The sequence below is a fragment of the Elgaria multicarinata genome, chromosome 3 (genome assembly GCF_023053635.1).
Source record: "Elgaria multicarinata webbii isolate HBS135686 ecotype San Diego chromosome 3, rElgMul1.1.pri, whole genome shotgun sequence".
Taxonomy (NCBI): Eukaryota; Metazoa; Chordata; class Lepidosauria; order Squamata; family Anguidae; genus Elgaria; species Elgaria multicarinata.
The window spans coordinates 59,626,553-59,645,109 of record NC_086173.1 but is presented as its reverse complement, the minus strand read 5'-3'; positions in this window follow the sequence as shown (position 1 = coordinate 59,645,109).

Sequence of the window (18,557 nt, the reverse complement as noted above, 5' to 3'; positions counted from 1 at the left end):
CATAGACTTTGTATATGTGGTGCATCTGAAGTGGAAGATCTGGGCCACTATTTACTGGAATGCTGGTTATATTCCAGTTGTAGGGAACATTATTTGTCTCCATTTCTTGGGTGTATGAAAACTGGGTGGTTAAGGACAAGCTGAATTTCTTCTTACGAGGATCTAACCAGTTTGTGACTCTGAGGGTTGCCCTTTTTAATATAATAATAATAATAATAATAATAATAATAATAATAATAATAATAATATATTTATTTCTTACCCGCCTCTCCCTTTGGATTTTTACAGTTAAGGTAGCCAGTTTAAGGAAAATGGAAAACGTGTTTTAAATGAGCCATGTAACAGCTTTTAAATCTTGTGGGGCTTCAATAGGAGCATGTACTTTTATTTTAAAAAATATTGTATTACCTTAATTTCAGACTTTTTAAAAGTAATGTTTTAAGATTCATGTATTTATTGTTTCTTTTTAACACATTTATTGAATGTGAAATGATCTGAAGACTTATTCAATACACTTTTTGATTTGATTTGAACAACCTTGATATTGTCAGGGGATACACTTATCTCCCTATGTTTCTTGTAGACCATTGCCTGAAAATTACAAGCAACATAGAAGTGTCCCTAAAGAATGAACCTGGCAACTTTCAGGAGGATATTGGTTCAGGTGGAAGGGGAGCGCTCAAATTTGTGTGGGGGGGGGGCAGGGAAATGACTAGTTTTCCCTTCCCCCATGGTTTTTCAGTCAAGTCATATGAAAATGGCATGCATCCTAGAGGTGTCCCCAAGCAAGAAACCTGCTAAGTTTCTGAAGGAGAGATACAGGGGCTTGAGCATTATAATGCTTGAAAACCAGTTTAAAGCTCTGGGGAAAAAATGGCCATCTCTTGGCCCTTCCCCCAAAGCACAGTGATTAGAGTCCCTGATAAAACATGCCCTAGGGTTAGAAGGTGGACCTGTCAGTTACCCAGCCACACTTCCTCCTTCCCTCCCATCCTGAAGCATTTAGAGAATTGAAACCAAAAAAAGAAAAGAAAAGAAAAAGAAATAGACTATTTATTTATTTGGGGAGACAAGAAGTCTGCGTGTTGTCTTGTTCTGGGCTAGGATTCAGTTCTGTTGGCTTCGTAGGGAACCTTGGTTCAACTTGGAATCAAACAGAGCCAGACTGAAGCTGCCTGCTTCTGTTCAGGGTTTGGAGTTTGTCTAGATCTGTGTTGCACACTCCTAGTGCATAATGTTGGAAGGATTGATAGTAGCACTTATTAAAGAGGGATGGGCACATTTGTCCTGGAGAGAGAAAAGGGATTTGTCTGTGTCTTAAGGCTAAAATGGGCAGCTATTACATGTTAAGTAATACGGTTCGGAAGCTGCAGCTCGTGCAAAATGCAGCGGCCAGATTGATTTCGGGAACCAGAAGGTTCAACCATATAACACCTGCTCTGGTCCGCTTGCACTGGCTGCCTGTATGTTTCCAAGCCCAATTCAAGGTGCTGGTTTTGACCTATAAAGCCTTACACGGCTTGGGACCACAATACCTGATGGAACGCCTCTCCCGACATGAATATACCTGGTCACTATGTTCAACATCTAAGGTCCTCCTCCGGGTGCTTACTCTGAGAGAGGCTCAGAGTGTGGCAACGAGGGACAGGGCCTTTTCGGTGGTGGCCCCCAGACTGTGGAACGATCTCCCTGATGAGGCTCGCCTGGCACCAACGCTGCTATCTTTCTGGTGCCAGGTTAAGACTTTCCTCTTTGCCCAGGCATATGGTGGCAGATCTTAATCACCCACATGTTTAGATTTTTTTTAGCGGTTTTTAATGCTTTATGTGTGTATGTTCTGTGTTTTAGAATTTTAAATTTTGTATACTCGTTTTTATCTTAATTTTAGAATTTCTGTGAACCGCCCAGAGAGCGGTGTAATAAATAAATAAATAAATAACATTTTGTTTTGTTTGTTTAATTTTAGACTGCCATCACTACTCTCTAGAATACAGCAGATATTAGAGAGCATTGCAGCTCCTTAGAAACTAAGCATGTCACATCTATGTCTGCTAAATGTCCACGGTCAGCCTCTTTTACTGTTTAATCACTACTCCTGCTTTATATTTTGGGAACACAGGGGGAAATCGTGTTAGCTTACCGTCATTTCTCTACCCGCCCATTTGTCCCTCATTACTTCCTTTTTTGAAAGAGGAAGTAAACAACGTGCACATGGACCATTCAGTGGGTCATTTTGATCCCACTGCTTCTCCTGTGTACGGCAGGAGATAGTGGCATCTTGTGTCTTTAAAAATCAGTCAGACTTACTGGGGTGTTTTTTTGTCACACGAAGAAGGCTAGAAGAGGCGGGAGGCACGTGGGAGGCAGATGGCATAGTGAGAGGGACCCACAAAAATCCATTGAGTGTCAAGCAACAAGTGTACAATAAACTCTTTGAGGCTAGCTTGTCTGCCCCAAACACTGCCCAGGAACTACCATCCATTAAGTGGAAGAGCTCTGCTCACAGAAGGTGTCTCTACCCAATTTTGGGTGGATCCCCCTCTCTCTGCACCACAGTTCTCCTCATTTAGCAGCATCCACAGATCCTCTGTGTAGCATCTTCACGGGGATAGAAAGGCTGCTGTGGGGAGGAGAAGGTAAGAAAGACTGTGTCTGCTTCAGCTGCACGCACCGAAATCGGGATCCAATGTCATTAAATCTGGATCTGAGTAATATGACATCTTTTCCCTTTCTATAAGACATTTTAATTTTAGTTTTGAAACTTTTTTTAAAAAAAAATTCTTTGAAGGCCCTGCTCCTTTCCTTTGTGGGAGAGCACCTCTAGCCACATTTAAAAACAAACACATGTGCATGGTTAACAACTGCCTTGCAACAATTCACTAACCAGGGCCGAATAGAGAGGAACCAGTACCTCACGCGATTTGGAAGCTATACTTCTATTAATGCAGCCCAAAATAGCATTGGCCTTTCTTGCAGCCATATCGCACTGTTGGCTCATATTCAGCTTGTGATCTACAACAATTCCAAGATCCTTCTCGTTTCTAGTATTGCTGAGCCAAGTATCCCCCATCTTGTACTGTGCATTTGGTTTCTATTTCCTAGATGTAGAACTTGGCATTTATCCCTATTAAATTTCATTCTGTTGTTTTCAGCCCAGCACTCTGGCCTATCAAGGTCACTTTGAAGTTTATTTCTGTCTCCCAGGGTTTAGCTATCCCACCCAATTTTGTGTCATCTGCAAATTTGATAAGCGTTCCCTGCACCTCCTCGTCCAAATCATTAATAAAAATGTTGAAGAGCACTGGGCCCAGGACTGAGCCCTGCAGTACTCCACTCGTTACCTCCCCCCAGTTTTAGAAGGTACCATTGATAAGCACCCTTTGAGTCCGATTCTGTAGCCAACTGTGAATCCACCTAATAGTTGTTCCATCTAGCCCACTTTTAGCTAGTTTGTTAATCAGAATATCATGGGGCACTTTGTCAAAAGCTTTGCTGAAGTCAAGATATATTACGTCCACAGCATTCCCCCAGTCTACAAGGGAGGTTACCGGATCAAAAAATGAGATCAAATTAGTATGACAGGATTTGTTCCTGACAAATCCATGATGGCTTCTAGTAATCACTGAATTGTTTTCAAGGTGCTTACAGATTGACTTCTTTATGATCTGCTCCAAAATTTTCCCAGGGATGGATGTCAGACTGACTGGTCTGTAGTTCCCAGGTTCCTCCTTTTTGCCCTTTTTGAAGATAGGGACAACGTTAGCCCTCCACCAGTCGTCCGGCGCCTCACCCGTCTTCCATGATTTCGCAAAGATAATTGACAGCGGTTCTGAGACTTCTTCCACTAGCTCCTTCATTACTCTAGGATGTAATGGTCTTATCCTTCTCTACCTCCCGCTTTATTCAAAAGTGTGGTGAGCCAGGCTTGTTGCATTTTGAGGGGTTCTGCTCATTCTTCTGGGTGGGGCCCCTGACTTCTGCCCCAAAGTCCCTACCTAGTGGTACCACTGCTTGTGGTATACATGCTAAGATGCTGCAGAAAACCCCTTAGTTCCAGCCTGCTCTTCTCATAGGATCCATTGTACCATGGACAATGGAGCCTATTTCATATTCTGAAATATGATCTGAATATTCTACCTACTTCCATCAGCTTTCTTTCCGGGCTAAACATCCTTGAACATGATGTGAACCACAACAGTTACTGGATAAACTTGGACCAGTCATACCCTCTCAACCTAATATGCCTGACAGGGCTGTCGTGAGGTAGGGTGGGATCAAAGCAAAATTGCAATGTGCTGTGATGAAGAGTTTCAGAGCATGTGCAGAGTTTTCTTTCCTTCATCACTGAGAGCTCCATCACACCTCTTCCCCCCCCCCCCCGTTACATATCCATGATTTCCACCTCCATTTCATTAGCGTGTCAAGAGCTGGTCACTTTCACATGTGTGCATTGTTGCATTCTTTCACCTTGTTTACCTTCCCACCTGCACCAGCTCACACTTCCTGGTATCGCCACTGCGCTTGCCCCACCGCTTTTCCTTCTCCCTCTAGTTCATTGGTTCTTGTGGTTGATGGACATTGTGATGGACGTGAACGGCTTCCCCCCTTCACTCTGGTTTTTTTGTCTACTGTTTTAAGGATTTCGCGTTTGATTGATTAGGCGCCATTTCTGCCTTTCAAGGGGGAGAAATAGCAATGAGAGTGGAGTTGGAGTAGCAGAAGTCTGAGTGACTCAGCATAAACTTGTTCATTTGAGCAACTCAGGCACACTCTCTTTCATCAACAAGACTGCCCTTCAACACAGACACCCCAAGAAGGGAGGTTCTGCGATATAGCGTGAGGACAGCAATACACAGGGCCGGAAGGGCAGTTTTATACCACATGGAGAAAAAATAGCACATTTTCTCTGCTGTAGAAAAACACAGAAAATGGAGGGGAAGAGGGTAGACAACTGCAGGACAGGGACGACGTTGTGTGTGCATGTGATGGGGCAAAACAGTAAACATGGCAGGATGAAGTTGTGATAAAATGCTGGTGTGATGGAGCTCTGAGTAAGCAGAACTTGTGCCTTCCTACATATATGGGATTAAAGTAGAGGGTTTCCAGACATGTTCCAACTGCAGCAGCTTTCCTTCACTGAAAAGAAAAGCACTGCTGCTCTCCCTTCTACTCTGATTGCTCTGCAGATGCAAAACGTGACATGAAATTATTGGGGGGCTATGCTTAGTAGAAACTTCACCCACATATTGTGCTGCACAGAAGCACAAATGGCAGAAAATGAAGCTACCACGGCCAGCATCAAGGTTAGGCATGGCTGGGCCAGTGTTGACGGCCCACACCTGACAAGCAGGGGCCCAGCAGGGTTCCCACTTGGACTTGCTCCTTCTCTTCACCATTGCAGCCTGCTTGTGGACCTGCTTCTCGCTCTGCCCAGGCCACGGGTGTGGTGAGAAGGAGCAGCAGCAGGTGCCTCTGTCTCCTTGCTCACTGGCTCTCTGCCTGTCAAGCAAGCAAGTGGTACCCATGATGAGAAAGAGGAGGAGGAGCAAGAGAGCCTTTGGCAGCAGTGGTGAGAAGGCAGACTCACTGAGGGAGGGGGCCCATGGAGGGTGTCTTCCCCAAGGGCCCTCAGAAATGTGGGCCGTTTCTACACCTGCCTTTTTTCCAGGGATCGTCCCTGTGCATGCAAATGACACACAGGGGATCCCGGGAGCAGGCAGGGACGATCCCTCCATTTTCCTGGGATAATCCTTAGATGTAGAAAGGGCCGTGAAGCCAGTTCTGGAAGCCACCATTACTAGGTGGGTCTTTTTCTTCCCCTAGCCCACCCCTACATATGAGTGCCAGTGGCTCTGTGCTTTTCCAGTCTAACAGCCATTTCAGACCTCGCTTTTTACAACTAAAACACACACACCTCACGATCCATTCCGATGCCACTTTTTAAATAGTTCCAGGCTTGCCAATTTCATATATGTTCCAGAGGAGCCACCCTTTCAGAAACAAAAGGCAGCCTGTCTTTGCGGCGTGAACCTGACCTGCAATGGTCTTGCTTCCAACCACTTCATATTTCAGGTGGGGCTTTAGGTCCATAGCAATAGAAAAGCAACATCACAAATTGCCCTGATGCTGCTTTGGTCCTCTTTCTCCCAGTCCCTGGTGGATGGACCGCCACGCGGACCGCACCTCAAGGACAGCCTTGCCTTGGTAGGAGATTGGTATGATGTCAATGCTCGGAGTGGGCGAGGTGGAGGAGGCAAAAATAGATCTTTATACATTTTTCCAGCTCTGCAAGTGTGAAAGGGAGCGTTTATGGCTCTGTGCATAAACATAAGTGCTTTGTGTATGCCCAGCACTGATGGCATTGTGTGTATTTTTCAATGACATCCTGCAACCAGCCTAGACATGCCCAAGTTCTGACTTGGGACGGAATACAGCCCTCATCCTAAGTATTTTGCCTCCAAAGTAAGTCTACAGTGAGTTGAACGGAACACATTCCCTCAGTGGCGAGCTGAGGACAGCACCCCTGGTTCCCTTTGAGTAGAACCTCCAGCCCATGGGGCAACCTAATATGGTGGGTGCAACCTCTTGGGATTCCTCCAGGGGGTGGGGCTTACACTCTGAGTTCTGCCCCCTAGAGGAATCCCCTTAGAGGGAACCCCCACTGTTATTCCTGATCTCAGATCAGAGATAGGAATGGGGATGATGGATTGCCTGGAGCTGACTTCCTCACATCAGGGAGAACAGCTCCTCTTCCCCTTGTGGGTGAGTCCAGCCATGCCTCAGATAAGTGATAGCAGTGGGCATGTGGGGCAACCTGGGCAATGAGAGTCACCTGCACTGGGGAGAGCAGCCTTTTCCCCCTGTAAGGGTATGATTTCGGAGACAACAGCAGGGATTCAACTACTGGCAGGAGATCAAACCCAGGTGTCTGCTGCACCCCTGAAAGTAGTACTATGCTGAAAATTTTGACTATTTCATTTCCGGCATTTTTTGGGGGGGGGGGAATGAAAACTCGGGGAAATGAAAACTTGACCCAACTTTTTCCTTCAAAGTGATGTCACCACAGCCCTTCCACTGTGTGACCTCGCTCCGGCATTGAGCCGGGGTTGGTCCAGGGTGGATGGTGACCACTGATTGGTCACTGGAAGCTAGGAAGAGGGCGGGGTCCAGTACCGGGATGACCACTGGGAAACCCCATGCTACCTCCTGCTGTGGGGATTTCCCTCTCCCACCCCACAGCAGCGATACCACGGGGTTTTTAGGTGGAAGTAGTGGTGAAGCAATGCTGTGAAGAAGACAGACCCCTGCTGTTTATTTGAAAAGGTTTATGCGGAGGAAGGACCTGGATCCTAAATAAGGCTTTGAGGCTAGATTTAGGTTTGTTTAGAGTCTGAATCACTGGCCAAGTTCATATTTCTGCCCATTTATGCAAGAACAAGTACTATTACCTTGATTTTCCATTCTAAAGACAAGCTACCGAGAGCATTAGTATTACACAGGACATGTCTTGTAAGTCTTCCTCATTCAGTTGATTACAGAAGCTGTTACTCCTTTTTCTCTATAATGCGGCAATTGTAGAGAGTGATGGTGAGTCAGAAAGAGATTTCAGTGCAGGGGAGAAAGAGATGGGTTGGCAACTTCTCAGGCTAGTTTTCCATTTATCTCAGCAGAATTGGGGCAGTGGCAGGGTGTGGGGAGTGTCTACATATAAGAATCAGTGATTTTCTGGCACCACCACCAGGTTGTCCATAAAGAATGAAATCGTTTCTGTGAGCTTGAATAAGACCAGGGGAAAGGGGCATTTGAATCTTCCAAAAGTGCTTCTGTAAAATGTTCTGTACTGAACATGTTTAAGTGCCATAAACTATAACAAATCTTAACATTTTGAGATGCAAATTCTATTATTTTAAATACCCCCCCTCTCTCTATGTATATATATAGCTTGGCTGAATTATAGCTAAAGAAAAGACATAAAACTTTTTTTTGACTGGATTTTTACATTGCTACAAAATTTCTACTCAGGTCCAATTTAAACTTTCACTAGAGTAGGATTTGATTGGTTTGATGTGTTCATGGAATGTCTGTTGTTTTCATTTGGTATGTCATGGTATTACATTTCTTTTTATTGTCTTAAATTTCTATGATGTTGTTTATTATGTGAACTCTTTGGGTGACTTCTTCTTCTTCTTCTTCTTCTTCTTCTTCTTCTTCTTCTTCTTCTTCTTCTTCTTCTTCTTCTTCAAATCACTATTAAACAAATTGACAGACCATCCCATTTAACTATAACCTTTTGGGTAGTGTATACAAGGCCTTATCATTTATTCCTATGTCATTCTGTTGAAATTTATGGTCTTGATAAGAAAAAAAACATTTATTAATGTTCTTTTAGAATGTTATACTGTCTAGTGGAGCCAACTTCAAATAACTGTGCTTAGATTCCTGGTAATAGTTCATAGTAGAAAGTATTCCATAGAATTCATGCAGATTTTTTAAAAAATGTTATTCCCCATTAAATGAAGTAAATCAAATAAACACCAGACTGCTCTAAACTGCAAGGAATTGTCACTACATTAAAAAATGGGATTTCAAGAACAGTGCATTAGAGTCCAAACACTGCTTACATGTCACTCATCTCCCATACTAGTAAGTAAACATAACAGTAGCTTTAATTGTACTATCTGTAGAAAAGCATCTCCATTCACTTTCCTTATACACAGCCTGTAAAGTGCACCCTTAAGCTGTTGATCGTGAGACACAGTGTGAAATGGGACTTTCAATAGCATGTGCTTTCCAGGGTGTGTATGCTGTCCAATGAAGAACAGAGCTTCTTCTGCATTGTAGCCATTCTACTGCACTGTTCAGAAAGTTCTCAGAAAGTTGTTCTGCGACACAACTGAAATTATATACAACAGATTAACAGCCTCACGTAGAAAAGCCCACCACATTTTCCCTGTTCTAAAAAAACCCTCACTCTTTAGACACTGAAGTGAAACTGGAAGATCATGATGTTGTCTAAAGAACCTTTAAACAACCATGAGTAGGGAATGACGAGCGCACGATAAATGGCTTGTGTAGAAAACTCCACTGGTTCGTTTTTCGTTTTTCCCACCACCCGGTTAGTGACAATTTTCTGGCAGTGTAAATGACAACACAACACAGAGCTACAGATGCAAGCCTTGCAACATTTCCCTTTAAAACTGCCCATTTGGCTCTGAAATGTGAGCCCCTCGAAAGGGATGCTAGAACTCCTGTGCTGGGCAGATTGATGTGGCAGGTACCGACCTTTACGGAGGCCTAGATTGGCCAGTAAGATAATTCTGAACCACTGCTGGCCGATGTTTCAAAAAGCAGAAAGTCACTGCAGGCAGCGCTCAGGAGGAACTGGCAAGAGCCGAGTGGCTTCTGGGGGAAGTGGGCTGCCGTTCCTTCCCAGAGTGAGCTTGGCCATCACCAGGAGGCGAGCCTTGCCTTGTTTGGATGAGTGCATATATGATATCGCTTCCCAAGCTACAGCTAAAAAAGGGCTGGCCGGTCTGCGCCCTCCCTGCTTCCCTCCCGCTGCTCTGTTTACTATGGTTGTAACATCTGATCCACTTGCAGGATCCTGTGTAGTGGCAAAGCTGGAATGGCAAGACTGTTTTGGTCAAAAGATGTGTGTCGCTCTGAGGTCAAAGCACCACACACCCAAATAAAGAGGGCTGCTTCTGCCCAGCCAGGACTTCGCCGATTGCCTGAATGTCAAGGCTTCCATTACAGCAGACGCAAAGACATGGAGGAGAGTGGCAGGTGGGGGGGGGGAGGGAAGGGGGAGGAAAGAGACCGCGAGATATTTGGCATGCCTCAGCCTCTCGAACAGGGGAGAGAGGGTAGCAGCCGCACGTGCTGTCGTGTCCTACAACCGAACTCTGTTCTTTGGCTGCAGGAATCTGGGATCGGCCGCATCCCACAGAGCAAAGGCAGAGAGGCAAGCTGCACGGATGTGGCTGGGAACTGCGGAAAACAATAGCAGGAGCCTGATGAATGAGCAGCTCCTGGAAGTTTAAGAGGTGCCTCTGAAATTTGCAGAGTTTGCAGAAGGCGATGAGCATCCAACACAGGTCACAAAGGAGAGGAACACGTTCTCAGGATGCAAAACTGATATACTGACAAGAAGCCTGACGCGTTTCGGAGGGTCCTTTATTTTGAGGCTTTCTTCAGGGGGCTGTCACAATAATAAAATAGAATACAATGAAACAACACATAGTATTAAAACATTTTTTTCCAGAATAGATTAATTAAACACATTGCCAGAAGGGCATGCATATATATATATATATATATATATATATATATATATATACACACACACACACACACACACACACACACACACACACACACACACACTAAGGCCTATGCATATGTATTAGTATTTTGAAAAATCTTATCAATCTGGCATATTGCTTAAAGTATAACATACAAGTCCCTGCTTACTAGAAAGAAACATCTGTAAAATAGGCTTTAGAGAACTCACGGGGGTGCGTGTGTGCCCCACTAGTTTGCTGAGCCCTGCTTAAGCCTTTGCCGAACACTTGGGAGGCTGTGTGAGCCTCCTGAGCCCACAGCAAAATGCACTTTCTGGAAGCCCAGAAAGTACACTTTGCCTCCCCACCCCACCCCGTGCCGATTGGGGCCTAAGAGGGCCTTTATGTCCCCAATCAGCACCGGGGACACACAGACACACACAATTTCCCTAGAAATTGTGTATTTTTCCTCACTGCATTAATGGGGAAAAGGGAGAAAGGTGCAGGTCAGGGCAGACCCATGCCTGACTACTCTCGAAGGCTTGAGAACAGTCGGGCGTGGGCCTTTCCTAGAGCTGGGTGGGTCTGGGTTCTCAGGACACTACAAACTATGCTGCCGAGGGTAATTATATTACCCCCCCCCCAGCACGATTGGGAGGGGAAATAAGCCATTGTAGCCTATTTCTTGTCTGTGACCATGCAAGCTTGCTAGGTGCCTTCTGACTGGTAGTGATAGGAGTCCTCTATCTGAAAGCACCCTAGCCATGGATTGGCCCTGGTTTTTAAGGCACAGGGTATCAACCAAACCTTTGCTCCAGGGGTGAGGAACCTCTTTCAATCCGAGATCTGAATTCCAGTTTGGAGAAGCTTTGGGAGGCACATTCTAGTGATGGGTGGAGCTGAAAGCAAAAGAGGTGGACCCAAAAGTCCTATATATGGTAGCATAAAGCTCTTACTGCAGCAGGGAACTGAGCCCTAGGAGGGGCATTTCAATCTCTTTTATAATTTAGGGTGCGGGTGGGGAATGCGCAACAGTGGGAAAGCACCAAATGATTGATGGTTGGGGGAAAGGAGGTGGGGCCATGCAGGGAACTCCAGAGAGCTGGACTTGGCCCACCGGCCTTAAGCTCAACACCCTTGCCCTACCCTTTAATTTCCTTCTCCTGCAGACGTAAAGGTGAAGCAAAGATGCATCTACACTGCCTTGTTCTTGCTCATATATAGCACTATTGGTTAACATGTTTAACAGAGCTTTGCATCTGGGGTAGCTCCCTTAAAGAGTCCTGACTGAAATATGGAGCAGATTCACTGCCCCACTGACATTGGAGCTACCACCCTCCATTGCAACAAAGACCTACCGGTTAGCCTGCGACGGAGGAGGGAAGGTCTCGCATTGTGTTTATCACGAGATCCCTCCTCCGTTTACACGTGACAACCTCAGAAGGAGAGGCATCGCACCCGCCATTTAAAAAAAAAAGTTAAAGGGGCAGCAGTGCATGAACACTTGTGCACAAACAGTATTTTTTAAATTTAAATTACTTTCCCCACTGCCCCCACCCTACCCCTGATGGGCGCAGTGCTCTTCCCAGCTCCTTGCGAGGAATAACGCAGAGCCGGATCAACTCTCGGCGCCTGGCCACACGTTCCGCGGTCTCGGGCTCAGCCAGGGACCATGGAAAAACTGGGGCCAAAGTGGAGGGCGAGATTCCGGGGCAAGGGAAGGATCGTCCCTCCCTGATCTCAGGATCCCCTGTGTGTCATGTGGATGCACAGGGACGATCCCGGGGATCACCCCAGGATAAAGCCCCGTCTAGCTATGGCCAAAGACTGTGCCCCAAGGCGCTAACAATCTAAACTTTGAGGTTGTGTGTTTGGAGGAGGAGGGGGGTTAACTGATGAAGGAAGAGACCAGAATCTCAAAGCGACAGAGAGAGGGAAGGGATGATGGGAGAATGGAGGTATAACAAGTATTGAATCTGAACTCGGGCATTTTAACCAGGGAAAATTCAAAAGAGGGATCCCCAAGAAGTGAAGTGGTGTTAAGTTCTCTGCACTTCCCCTGAACAGTGAGCCATCCAAGGGCAATGCTTAAAGAGACCCCTGGACACTTGTGGGTTGCTTCCACGTGAGGGCTTTATTGTGCAATCGCCCTGACTCGTTCACATAATTTTACAGGGGCTCCAGGCAACACCATCTTCCATTGGTAGCCCTCTTGTGTTTCCCTGCCACTTCCATATTTTTTTCTTTTCTCAAAAACAAACAAACAAACCATGTACAGGGGGGAAGAGGGGGTGGGATAGATGCACAATGGCTTTTTACTGCTAGCATACTAAGAGCCCTTTGTCTGGAAGCACCCATGGTGTCTTTGTATTTGTTTCATTTAGAAATATACAAGCAGAGGCAGCAAAAACATTGATTCTGCATCAGATTCCCAGACAGCAACAGTGCAAATCCCAGCCTCCAGGATGCTTCTAGTCTGCATAGCTAAACTGAAAGATCACTGTCATTCTGTCTGTTCCCAATTTCAGAATTCTCTCCAAGTGGATTACCCATTTTGGGGGAAGAATCTCCTAGCCATTACCACCCATTGAAGAAATATTCACAGATCATCCCTGACCACTAGCAAGCAATGATGGGTACCCAGAACAGCACAACACTATAATGTGGCACAGGAGCACCCCACACTGACATTTTTCTTGTGGACAGCATACTGCTCCCTATGGTTGCTATGTGCTGTGCAAATAGTCAGAGAGGACTGGTGTGGGCCCAGTTTGCGGGCATTTGGAGCATACTGTAACTGGTTATGCAAAATGTGAGCAATCTGCATTGTTGCGAACAGCCCAGAGAGCTTTGACTGTAGGATGATATAGAAATGCAATGCAATAATATAATATTATTTATTTATTTACAATATTTATATACAACTCCCCATTGAAAATTTCAGAGCAGTGTACAAGATAAAATGAAAATAAAAACAGAATAAAACACTTAAAACAGATTTTAAAAGAAGCAAATACAGTGACTCATGGCTGGTCATAGGCTTCTTGGAATAATGATGTTTTCATGAGGCACCGAAAGGAGTACAAAGTTAGCGCCTGCCTGACCTCCAGAGGCAGGGAATTCCACAGGAGGGGAGCCACCACGCCGAAGGCTCTTCTCCTAGTGGACTCCAATCGGAGGATGGATCTATGTGGAACCACCAGGAGCAGACCCTTGGATGACCTCAGTGACCGGGCAGGTTGGTAAGGGAGAAGGCGCTCTCTCAGGTATCCTGGTATAATGTGAAACTACTAAAGTGCCTTTCAGTTTAAAACAAGAAAATGTCAGATGGTGTGGACCAATTGACCTATGCTTTCAGGAGCAAACACTTGTAAGTAACAAGCAACCCAGCAAATAAGCAAGTGCCCTTAATTCATCCATCCAAAGACTGATCAAAACAAGGGTGCGGGCTAAGGGGGAGGATGCATATAGTGGGGATCCCCTTTACATTTAGTGAACCCACTTTTGTCACCCAAAGCAGCTACGGGTCTCTTTAAGCAAAGGGAATGAAATGCCAGGCTGATCTGTGCTTCTGCTGCCATCTCAAGAATTCCACCCTCTGGGTTGGAAACCTGGGTTGGATTTTAGCAACCTCAGGAGATGGATGGCATACCAACAGCCCACATTTAGCAAATCCGTCAGCTAAAAACAGCCAGAAGCCTGGGCAGTGAATAAATAAATTCTATACTAGATGCTGTTGCATCCCACGCTCTTCGCCATTGAACACTGCATGTTACATTGGTGCATATGATTCTGTCCCGGTAAAACAATCCAGCTGAGTTGCCAATATTTCTGATCAAGTCATGGAATGGGAGGTGGGGAGCAGTCAACTGAAAATTGGCATAAACTCCAGTTTATTAGATTTTAAAGACAATCCAAGTGGATAGAGAAAGAATTTTAATTCTATTTGTTCTCCCCCCATCAGTATCAATCAGAAATCAGATCCTTATTTGTTCGCTGCCGTTTTCAAGATATTCCAGGAAATGCCCCCCCCACAAATCCCAGGTGTACCAGGCCCCAAATTAAGTTCCTAGGCAACTCCATTTAAAAGCTTGGCAGTAACTGGACTGCTGCTCAAGTGGTACAGTCCTCATAGACTACAGAATGCATATGGGTCATCTTAGCTGAATTGCAAAAATAAATAAATCTCTCTCTGGATGGAAAGAATACACATGATGGAACTTACCAGGGTTGCCTCTACATTTCCACTACATTGTGTGACTGTGTGTCTGCAGCAGCAACACGCTGAGCTTACAGGAGCAGCTTGAGATCCAGCAGATACTGCTACCTATTTAGTGGAGGTCTGCTGCTGACACCACCTCCCCCCAGCCAGGTATGTGGATTTCCATCAAGCCCCCCACAGTAGAAGGTAGAGGCATGGCTAGATGATGCCTTATTCCGGGGATCACCCCGGGATCATCCCTGTGCGTCCACATGATGCACAGGGGATCCCGGGGGCAGGTAGGGATGATTCCTCGATTTCCCTGGGATTACCGGGATGGCTTTTAGCCCGATTTTTCCCGCGGTCTTGGGATTGTCCCAAGACTGTGGGCAGCCATCCTGGTTTTGACCCAGCTACTTGTAAGTAAACGCAAGGAGCCAGGAACCAGGCATGGAGCGCTTCAGAAGCTCCATGTCCATCAGGGGTGGGGAGGGGAGCAGGGTCATTTTTTTTGTTTTGTTTTTTACTTTGAAATTTTGGCTGCCCAATGGGCACGATGCCCAGGATGTCATGCGGTCCATGTGGACTGAGGGGGAGGAACTCGTGATCAACATATTGTGAGTTCCTCCCCCTCCCCTCCCCTCGAGTAAACACGCCCGAGGGCACTCCTTCCTGCTAAAAATGATGCCTGCCAGAAATAGGGACTCACCAGACAGGCAGACAGGGCTGGGTTGGAGGGGGGAGTGGAGAGAGAAAGAAGTGGTCTTTCATCTTCTGCCACCCATCCACCTTCTCCCAGTGCTTCATATGAAGCCCAGTAATGAGCTGAGTTCCTTGCTCTGAAATAAAGATTGAGAAGGCCACCCCCATCTCTGCCTAAAAGAATATAGGGGAAGGGGTGCTCCGAGGGCTTTCCAAGCAAGCAGGTTTTTATAATTGCAGAAAGCAACTACTCTAATACTGTGCTTGTGAAAGACACATTCACACAACATAGTAAACTTCCCGTTTTAGAAGATAATCCCTTCTAAAAGTACTCCAAATTGTAAAAGCTCCCCTTGCTTTATACAAGGCAAGGGGAGGAGGGTTCTGGACTGAGCAGAAAACAAAGCAAAACAACACAACACAACACAACACAACACAACACACACACACACACTAAAAGTATTCTTTCATTCATCATAATTCCCTAACCACTGAACCTTTCTGTCTGAAAATGTTCAGGTTTCTTATCTGGAGTAATAACTGTTCTGTGCCATTTTCATCCAAATGGTCTGAAAAATCACAAGGGGGAGGGAAAATAAATCCTTCCCCCTCCCCAAGAACGTTATATACCTGCCTCACATAAGAAATGCTGCAATGAATTTTCTGAAACTTTGCAAGTTATTTAACTTGAGCACCTCTATGATGAAAGTCTTTTTTTATGCAGAAATTGCCCACAAAATACACAGGGGGATAAGCAAATCCCTTATTGAAAATCCCCAGACTTTAAAATGTGGAATGCCTGCTGGAGGAGATTTGTCAACTTAACAATCTTTTAGCATTTAAGAAAGCTATAAAGACTGATCTCTTCCGGCAGGCCTATCCAGTGGAATTTTAGGATGCTTTTAGGATGTTTTTAAGGAAGTTTTTTAATCAATATTTTATGTATTTTATACTTATTGTTGTTCCCCGCCTTGTTCAGGATGCAGAGGCGGGTAAGAAATAATAGTAGTAGTAATAATAATAATAATAATAATAATAATAACAACAACTCTTTGCACAGAAACCCCTAAACCTATCTGTCCCAAATCTGGCAGGCTTTGTGCCTGCAAATCTCATTTATGCCTGCAAATTTCATCTAATTCTGCCAAGAAATAAATTACAAGCAGATCCCTTTTTTAAAAATAAACATTTGAAGGCTACTTGCACAAACACTCTGGCACCTATTCATCTGAAATTGGCAGGCTTCATTCCATTCTGTCAAAAAGTAAAAACATTATAGCCCTTTGTTGATTTCCCAGTTGGGGAGACTTATGGAGCTTCAGATTTCCAAGACAAGATTCTGCTTCCCAGTGAGTTGAAGCGGGTGGTCTCTGAATATAAGCTGAATCGGGGACATTTCAAAAGCACTGCAGTAGGATTTGAACTGAATCTTACCTTTAGTGCTCTAAAATGCACTTTAGAGAGTATGCATCAGTTCATAGGTGACACCCCCAAAATGCAGGGAAGGTAGAAATGCATGACAATCAAATGTTGGACTGGGAGTTAGGAGATCCCAGTTCTATTCCCCACTCGGCCACAGAAACCCACTGGATGACTCTGAGCCAGTCACAGACTCTCAGCCCAACCTACCTCACAGGGTTGTTGTTGTGAGGATAAAATGGAGGAAGAGGAAGATTATGTATGCCACCTTGGGTTCCTTGGAGGGGAAAAGACGATATATAAATGCAATAATAATAAATTTAAAAACCTGATACAAGGGCATTTTAAACTGCCTTTCTTTGTTTAACATATTCACACAACAGAGGTTCAAAAGCACTAAATGGCACATATGACATCAGTCTAGATTGCAGTGTTCAGGTGGCTATTATTTCTTAGCCACCAAATACTGCAAACTTGTGCCAAATCATTATGAATATGGAATAAAAAGCAGGATATAACACTTTGAAAGTGGTACATGGAATGTGGATTTTGGCTCTACAGTTATCAGTGTGCTTCAAGACTGCTATAAAGCAGTAGTGTAGACCTAGTCCTAAATTGCATAAGTTTTTTTTTTCATTTGTGTAGGGACAACAGCACACCAGATCCCCGTAGGCAATCGAGTACTGTGTTGCCTGTGCCTGTGTTGCCCCTTCCATACACGTCTGTTCGGGGACAGTAGCAAGATCAGTAGGGGCTCTACATAGTTCAAGATGTGATGTCATAAGCTATACTGCAGGAGTATTGGAGCACTTTCAGTTTTAGAGAAGTTCCTGGAGGCCCCATTCCAGGGGCAGAGCAGAAGCAAAAGGGGCAGGGCCAACCCCACCCCCCAAATACGACAGCATATTTTAGCTTAAAGCTGTGGCTGCCATTAAGGCAGGATCTACACTACAGCTTTATAACGGTTTATAATGGTATTGACAACTGTTGGGGCCCAGGTCACATTCTGTTTTCAAACTGCTTTCAAAGTGGTATATCAGTTGGAGCAGAGGAGGGGAAAGCGCGCTTTCCAGGGCCTCCAGAAAGCGTGTCATTCCCCCGTGCCATGATAATGGCAGCCACCATGAGTGTGGTGTGGGGGAATGACACACTTTCCTCTCCTCTGCTCCAATACAAACTTTAAAGGCCTTGATTGGGGCAGAGGAGGGGAAAGTGTGTCATTCCCGCCCCCCACTGCTCCAATCGTGGCCTTTTCTATAATGTCTGGGAATGACATGCTTTCCCCTTTAAGGCTCTGATTGGAGCAGAGAGCGCTTTCCCCTCCATTGCCTGTCATTCCTGGACATCATAGAAAATTATAGAAAATCCCCCCTGTGATCAGCAAAACCCTGGGGAAATCCACCCATATGGTCACCCTATATCCTGCTTGGTGTAGATCTGGCTTAGGAGAGGCATATCAACCTTTTAGAATGGGGAAAACAACCTGTTCCAAATCCAGGAAACCACCCAGCTTTTGGTGTTTGGAGAAAGGGGGTGGGGCCAGAAGAGGGGGGTGGCAATCTGGGGAACCCCAGAGGGCCAGATTGGGAGGTCAGGTAGGCAGGGTTTGGCCCGCAGGCCTGAGCTTGAACACCCCAGCTATACTGTATCTATTAGGGGATGTCTTCCGGCACAGCACTCTAGCATTGGTCCGAGGGTGGCAGAAGCTCTTATGCAGATATACCCCTAGACAAGTCTCCTGGTGAATCCAATTAATATTGACATCTGCAAATAGAGGCTTCTCCCTCCCACCCCTTCTCCTTGTTGATGCACTTAACAGCCATCATTCAGTTAATTGGCTGCGCAGAGAAACACAGCCAGAAGGTAGAGTCTTTCTGTGGCTGCAAAATGCTGCCCTGCCCTGGCTGTCATCCAACCAGCCCTCCTTAGGCCTCCCAAGTGACAACATGCCA